Below are 8,863 nucleotides of genomic sequence, written 5' to 3' on the forward strand. Positions count from 1 at the left end.
CACAGTAAAGAATTACGGATCAGCAAAGATTAGGAAAAGTAAGATTTATTGAAGTACTTTTCAAGAGAGAAACGGGCTATACCAGAAAAGGCTAAAAACTTTGTAAAAGTGGGGAAGTCTATCTTATATCTGAGCTGTGATACGTGGTTACAAGAATGGTGCTAGCTGATCGATGTGTGAGGTTATTTTGATTGACAGTTGGCTGTTATATAACCTATTGTCAACTGTGCATGCACCTTCCCAGAATTCAGTCTGTTATAATTAGATTCATGAACTTCTGAGCATATGCATGACATTATAATGATGATATAATGGGGCTGAGGTGAGAAGAAAGTCAGACTACTCCTTATTGCACAAGTGTTTGTGGCTGGCCTAAACTGGTTGCTAAGCTATGGTTATTTATTTCCTTGTACTCCAGGATGTCAGGGTATTGTTATTTAAAAAATGATTTTTTTTTCTGGAAGGTCCTAGGAGTGACCTTTTGGTTTGGGCCATCAATGTTGTCATTTCTATGGTTACAGAACCAGGCCTTCACTCCCAGAGCTCATGGCTCCCTAACTATCTAACAGTAATAAGAAGTCAGCAAGAAGTAAAGAATTTGAGAAGTTACATGTAAAATATCTGTGGTATAATAAATATATTTGATCTTTGTCTCTAGTTCCTGTCCTAGAACTCCTAAAATCTTTGGAATTTCCTGATCGATATGTGTCTTTTATTAGTCATATGTAGACCCTTTTGATCACTCTTGAGTTTATGCTAACAAGTTGACTTAGGGCGGATCCCCTGGATAGGCTGAGAATAAGGTTGCTCACCAAAAACAACCAACATCCTCTGATTATAGAGTGTGAATTCTTAGACCCACCCTCAACCTCGTCAAGGAGTGAAGCAGGGCTGGAGATTGGGTTATAAAAACTCTTTAGTCTATGGCCATGCCACCCTGAACAAGCCTGATCCTGTCTGATCTTGGAAGCTAAGCAGGGTCGGACCTGGTTAGTACTTAAATGGGAGACCACCTAGAAAGACCAGGTGCTGTATATGTAAAAAATAAAAAATAAATAAACAAATAAATAAAACTTTTTGAGAAACAGTGCTTGGAGTGTTTCTGTGTTGGTGGCACATCCTGACTCCACAGGGACAGAAGCTCTTGTGCTCAAGCCCTTTCCATACCTGGCCTTATGTATCTCTTCATCAGGCTATTCATTTATATCTTTTATAACAAAATAGCAAATGTAAGTTAAGTGTCTTCCTGTGTTCTGTGAGCCATTCTAGTAAATTATTCAACCTGAAGAGAGGCTCATGAGAACCTCCAATATAAGTGATCCAAGAGTTGTGACTACTGTTTGAAGTTGGGGCAGTCTTGTGAGACTGAGCTCATAAACTGGGGTCTATGCTAACTAGGTTAGTGTCAAAATTGAGTTGGATTGTTTGGACACCCAAATGATGCCAGAGAATTGGCTGGTGTCAGAAAGCTCACCTGTAACTCATATAAGAAATTTTCTTAAGATAAAGTGAAGGAAGGTCAGTTAATAACTGAAGGATAGAGAAAAGTTTTTGTTTCTGTTTTTTTTAATTTATTTATAAAAAAGTTTGATATGGATTAAAGAGTACTTAGGAAGAAAATAGAGTTAATTAGGAGATAATTGATGAAGCTAGATCACTCAAGATGTGAAAGTGTAGAGGAAGTCAATCTAGAGTAGATTGGGAAGATGTAGCCCTGAACCCTAAATAGGAACAGAAGGAATGTGATTGTTGTTGGTATATTTGTTGTTTTAAGAAGAGGGAATAAATTGTTTGAGTACATTTCTGATTGCTTAAATTTTCTGTGTAAAGAAGAAAGTAAAATTTTTCCATTGAGGAAAGAAAATTCACAGCTGTTTAAGATAAATGAAGTTAATACAGACATTCAGGAAATAAGAGACAGATGATGGGTAAAGAAAATGACTGAAATCCCCCTCCTTTTACAGCTTCCTCTAGCAAACACAATACATGTCTGAAAGAAAAGTAGAAACTTATTTTACAAGAGAGTCTCTAAAAACAGAGCTTACATATTTATAAACACAGAAAGTCTAAAGGGGAAATGGGTAGTTGATATGAGTATAGAGGCAAAATGTCTTGCTGCCATTAGCCAATAGTTCTATTTTGCTCTAATAGTGATTTTAAATCTCTATTTCTACTAAAGCAAAGTTTCCACTAAATATCAGTATACTTTAATCTGAATCTTTGGATTTTACTATGTTGAATTTTTATTTCAATTGATTTTTATATATAAAATGATGTATAAGTTCTAATTGGCATTGCATAAATGTATGAGAGTATAATAATATTCAGTCGTTAGGCAATAATATATATATCTGTGGAGAAAACGCACTAATATTTGTTAAATAAATGAATATATCTTTATACATAAGAATGTATAAATAGTGGAAAATAAGCTACTTTGAAAAGTGTTCAATCTGTATATAATGTATTTTTTCACATAATATAAATTAATTAGCAACTTTAACTCCAGAAAAAAATTCTTCTGAAGTTACATTTTAAAATCATGTGAAAGCATTGTTAGCATAAATATAGCCATAGTGTGGATTTACTTAGAAGAAAAGATTGCATATAATTTAATTACTCATAAAAATAAATTATCTGCCATATATTTACATTTATTTATCCCCAACATAGAAATTCAGTTTATTTTTTCCATTTACACAAAATATAAATTATTTTGGTGACTTTAGTAGTTCAACAACATTTTAATTTTCTTTGTCTCATCTTTTGTCTTGGTTTTTAATGAGTTTACTATTTATTCATCTTCACTCCAAAAGAGAATGACCTTCAAATAGATTGAAAATTGGAATTAAGAACATTTAATCTTCATTAGCTTTTAATTAGAACACTTTTCAAACTTGGGTTTTTCATAGCAACTATTTAGAGTTCTTATTACTCAATATTTGATTTTATGCTTTTCTATTAATTTTAATTAAAAAGAAAACACCAGAAAATACATTTTAAAAAGTGCATATTTATAAGATGTAAATAAAAATCATTAATATCTTTACTGAATCTTTTAAGTGAACTAAAAGTTTTGTTCCATAAAATAGAGATTAAAATAGAATTACTTATTTTTAATCCACATTAAATTGATTAATCCAAATTAATCAATTTAAAATTAATATTTAATTATATGAATGCAGAGTTAAGTGATGATTAACATAGTTATTAAATTTAAATGCCTGAGGAATAAAGCTATATAACATGGCATATGAATGTGAGTGTTAATATTTAGATCATTGAGTCAGGCACAATTGTATTTGCCAGTGTTTTAGTTATTTATGCTTATACATGTGTGTCTGTGTAGATACATGTGTGTGTATATATATTTTTTTAATTATTCAATCTTCCTTATAGTGACAAGATTACTCTACCCTTCATAAACTTGAAAAACTTACTTATAAAAACTGAAAATTTATAATGAGCATTGAAGAATTTAGTAAAATTGAATAGTGGTGAATTATATGGATTATGAAAAAAAGTATCAAAAGTAAAAATCAGAATTCTTCCAAAATATTTCTTTTAGAGTAAACCTAAAGTTTTTCCTCTGACTTCATTAAAATAAAATAGAGAAATAAAAAATAATAAATAAGTAAATAAATAAATAAAGTAAAGTTAGAGCCAAAGCCATGTTCGCCTCAGTCTCTTGATTTTTGGTGTTTTCATCTCAGGCTTTTGGTGATGTCTTCCTCTATGTAAGTCTATTCATGGGTATGATCTGAAGCTGCATCACAGATGTGTCCATAGGACAGCAATAGAGTCATATCACAGATCATATTTATTGAAAACTCAAACTAATGCAGTATATTACCTAGAAAGTACTAGATGAAAAACAGGGAAAATTAATATAACTGCAGATAATTATATTTGTCTCAGTGACAATGGCTTGAAAGAGATATATAAGACATGAGATCAGGTGATCCTATACCAGCAATACTTCCCTGAGCGGATTCTTTCTCTTTATTTGAGCAGCTCAGAAAAGAAAGAAAACTCGTATTTATAGAACATTAGCCATCAGGTGCTCTTTGCTTCACAGACATTATCAATTTTATTTCTCACAAGTATGAGTAGTAGATATCATCTTCCACAGAAAACATCAATGAGGCACAAAGATGGTAAGTGACTTTCTTTAAGTGACAGAGCTTGAATTAAAACCCAAGTTTCCTGATTCGAATTAGGTTTTGGTTCATTATACTGATGTTTCTCAAATGTACTTTTTCATAAAAATACCCCAGAAAGTTTAACTAAAGGCAAATACCTGAACCCTAATCCAGACCTACTGCATTAGCATCTGCAGGGGCAACCAGGCATTTTAAGAAATTCTTACGGTTAAAAAGATATTAGAAGAACTGAACATGTGCAATAGACTCTTTTTCTGCCCAAATCACCATAAATTGTATAAAGAACATTTAAAATCTTCAATCAACTCATAATAATACTGGAAAAAAAAAAAACCCAAAAAGTTATAATGGATTGTAAATGTCTTTGAAAGAGAGAATGCAAAATGGATGATATGGAAGAAGAAACGAATATGAAAATAGAAATCATAAATCTATTACCACTGTAATTCAGCATTGATTAAAGCTTAAATAAACTATAGATGATAATGATAATTGAGAAAATGTTCATAGAGAAGAATTCTGCCATATCAGGCATCTTAAAATTGTTAAACTTGTCATCAAAAAAAAAGTTGTTGTGCTTACAAGTTATTTGCATTTTGATGTGTTTGGGATTCCTGGAAACAAAAAAGGCAAAACATAGAGGAGGATAGTTTTATTAAAATGTAAATTTTATACAGGAATTTTTGTATAAATAAATAAATAAATAAATAAATAAATAAAGCTTTCTGAGTTATTCACTGATACTTTCGAACTATTCAACACAAACTTTTTACTAGAAGAAAAATTCTATGTTAAATACAAGATTGCTGCTAGGATCTTGGTGTAGAACAATATAGAAAAAAATCCACATGGTATTTTCTCATTTAATTTTTAATTGATGTGTTCTATTAAGATGCATTTTATGTACATTGTATAGATTTTCTGTTATGTAGATAGTGCAAGTCCCTCAGGTATGTTTTCCTCCTAGATATCTAGGTAACAAAAATAAAAATCATGGCTCAAGTACATTCAAAATCCAAAACCAAAGGTTTTTATGACTTGAATTAAATTTAGTTTTAAATTCTAGCTCTACAAAATCATATCTTTCTCACTCTCCATACACCCCAGAGGCTTAGCTTTTTCCCCAGATAATCAGTAACTCCCAACACAGCAGAAGATAGTAGCCAGGACCTGACTAATGGTCACATAGTCTGAACTTATGAGAGACTTAAGATAATATCTTAAGTCCTAAGTTATATTTCACTTTCTGAATCCTAAGATGGAATGACCACCTGGCTACTTTCCCATGACACCAGACAGAGGGATACTGGAAAAGACCTCAGAACTGTCCTTAAGAACAGAATAAATGATTCATTACCCTTACCTCACCTCTGACCAATCAGTTCCTAGCAGGATTCTGAACCCTTAATCCTAGTGTCTCATGATTTTGCCCTGTATAATCTGTAACCTACACACTATTTATGAGTTTGGGCTTTTGAGCATTAGCTTCCCATTCCCCTGGATGGTGCTACTCATCAAATAAAAAAATAGCCAATGTTTCTCCACTGAAATTCTTGGTGTTTAGTGTTTGGCTCTGCTAGCGCTGGGTGGACAAACTCTTTCTGTTCTATAACAAATCCAACACACATACAAAAAGCCTTCTTTACCTGACATCAAAGATCAACATTGCACAAGGGAGTACTAATTTGAAGTTGGCCATAGATAATAATGTCAGAAATAAAAGAGAGTGTGCTGTTTACACTCTATCCCTGCACTGGGCCACTTATGACCTAGATGTTTCTCTTCTCTTGGAGAATACTTGTGGTAAATTGGGCAAGAGAGAAGGGACTCCTGAGTAGATGGCAAACCATGGAAAGAATGGGCAGCTTTCATCTATGCATTTGAGTCTTGGCCAATATTCTGTCAATAGCCACAGACTGGCCTTCCTCCAATCTCTTTGAAAGTAGGCTAGTATATAAGTCACAGTAAAAGCCTCTATCCCATCCTACAAGGGAGACATTACAGTCTAACAAGAATTATAAACTAAAAATTTAAGAACACAGTCAAGAATTAGCTAACTGAGTATAAACCAGTACTATGATAGAAAAACCAAATACAGATGTCTTTTGTCAACTTTTGACCTTAGGAAAATGTAAAAACTGAAGGAGGAGTCAGCTGTTGGGGAGATGGAAAAGAAAGCACAAAAGCACTGAAAGGATGCTTGGGCTATCTGAACTAAATGTGATTTTCAGATACCCTGAAGTGCGGTCGAGAGGTAAATATAGGTCCTAAGTAGGCAGATGGAGTCATTTTATTGTGTTGAAACATGGCACAAGAAAATGTCTAGTGGGAACCTTTAAAGTGTGGGGCCTAGCTCAGGAGTTCTTCTTGCTCAGCTTCAATGTTATTTCTGTTCAAAATCATCAACTGGGAATGAACAAAGTCAAGTCCTCAGATTGAGAGGGACCATTAATTGTTGAAAAGGATAACTAAAATAAATCCACACATAAATGCATCACAGAAAAATATTATATAACAATAACAAAAAAGAAAATAATATAAACTTCCAGAGGGAAAGTAAATTTTATTACCTAAAAAGAAATAAAAAACAAAATGCCATCAATCAAACATGAGCAATTTCAAGCAAAAGACCCTAATTTTGTTGTGCCTTGAAGATTTCTTCAGTGGGAACAAATGATATGAAGTTATTTCCAGAGATGGAGAAATAAGCATACAATTGCTGATTTAAGCTATCCTGAGAAAAATGAAAGTGGCTGGAGGCATCATTCTGACCAACTTCAAATTATACTACAAAGCGACAGTAATCAAAACAGAATGGTATTGGCAGAAAAACAGACACACGGACCAGTGGAACAGAATTGAGAGCCCAGAAGCAAACCCATACGTATTTAGGAAAATAATTTTTGACAAAAAAGCCAAAAACACAGTGGAGAAAAGAAATCCTCTTCAATAAATGGTGCTGGGAAAACTGGAAAGCTACCTGCAAAAGAATGAAGCTAAGCTGTTGTCTATCACCACACACCAAAATTAACTCAAAATGGATTAAGGGCCTGGATATAAAACCTGAAACAATAAAATGCACAGAAGAAAACAGGAACAAAACTCAAAGACTTTGGACTAAAGAGGATTTTATGAATTTGACCTCAAAGACAAGGGAAGTAATGATAGGAAAAATAATGATTGGAACTACATCAAACTAAAAAGCTTCTGCTCAGCAAAATAAATCATCAACAAGTTAGAGACAACCATCCTAATGGGAAAATATATTTGCAAGCAATGCTTCTGATAAAGGCCTAATATCCAAAATATACAAAGAATTCATACAACTCAATAACAACAACAACAAAAAAAACAAATGATACAATCAAAAAATGAGCAGAGGACCTGAACAGACACTTCTACCTAGAGCGCATACAAATTGGGAACAAACATTTAAAAAGATGGTCAACATCACTAGCTATTAGGAAAATGCAAATCAAAACCATAATTAGATACCATCTCATACCTGTTAGAAGCTATAATCTATAGGACAAATATAACAAATGTTGGAGAGAATGTGGAGAAAAAGGAACCCTCATACACTGCTGATGAGACTGAAAATTAGTACAGCCACTATGGTAAACAGTATGGATGTTCCTCAAAAGACTAAGAATTGATCTACCACATAATCCAACAATCCGTCTACTGGGTATTTACCCGAAAGACTTGAAAACTCATATCTGAAAAGATATTTGCACAAAGATGTTCATAGCAGCATTATTCACAGTGGCCAGGACATGGAAGCAACCAAAGTGTCCTACGATAAATGATTGGCTAAAGAAGCTTTGGTACATATATACAAAAAAATATTACTCAGCCATAAGAAGAGATGGAATAATGCCATTTGTGACAACCGGGATGGACCTCAAGATAATCCTGGAAGTGAAATAAGCCACTGAAAACATTGAAAATCACATGATATCACTTATATGTGGGATATAAACCTAAAAGGCAACAAATGAACAAGACAATAAACAGAGACCCATGGACATGGACTATAGACTAGTGGTTACCAGAGGGCAGGGGGTGCGGTGGGAGGGGAGATAGACGGGGTAAAGGGGGTCAAATATGTGGTGACAGAAAGAAATCTAACTAAGGGGAGTGAACACGCAGTGTAAATATATATATGCCTTACTTTTAAAGTATACAGATGAAACTTGGATTTTGGATTTTGTTAATCAATGTCACCATTAAATACATACATACATACATACATACATACATACATACATATTAAAAAATAATAAAATAAAAGACAATTTAGAATGATAAAAGGTATCTGCCAAAACTAGCTGCAAATATCACATTCAGAAGTGACCATTTGAAATTTGTTTATAAATTTAGAAACAAGATACAATGTCTATTATTCCTGTCTCTATTCCAGAGTACTATAAAAATATAAGAAATAAACAAAATAAAATATATTAGGTTAAAAAAGAGAGAGATAGAGATGTCAGTATTGTCAGGTGATATGTCTTCTATTTCTTTACACAAAAAAGCCCAGGAAATCTACAAACAAATTATTATAACTAATTAAAGAATCAATAAGAATAAATAAGGTAGCAATAGATATTAAACAAAATAGTAGAAACATATAATGAACGACTGTATAACAACCAATATATTTAAATACCTGGCTGAAATGAGTAATACCTTAGAAA

The 8,863-nt window shown here is 32.8% G+C and overlaps 1 pseudogene; it reads left to right on the forward strand.

The window, feature by feature from the left end:
- The first annotated feature begins 919 nt into the window (after positions 1-919).
- Positions 920-1,038, forward strand: LOC111742606 (annotated as a pseudogene).
- Positions 1,039-8,863: the final 7,825 nt, after the last annotated feature.

Source organism: Pteropus vampyrus, unplaced genomic scaffold (assembly GCF_000151845.1).
Source record: "Pteropus vampyrus isolate Shadow unplaced genomic scaffold, Pvam_2.0 Scaffold97, whole genome shotgun sequence".
Lineage (NCBI taxonomy): Eukaryota > Metazoa > Chordata > Mammalia > Chiroptera > Pteropodidae > Pteropus > Pteropus vampyrus.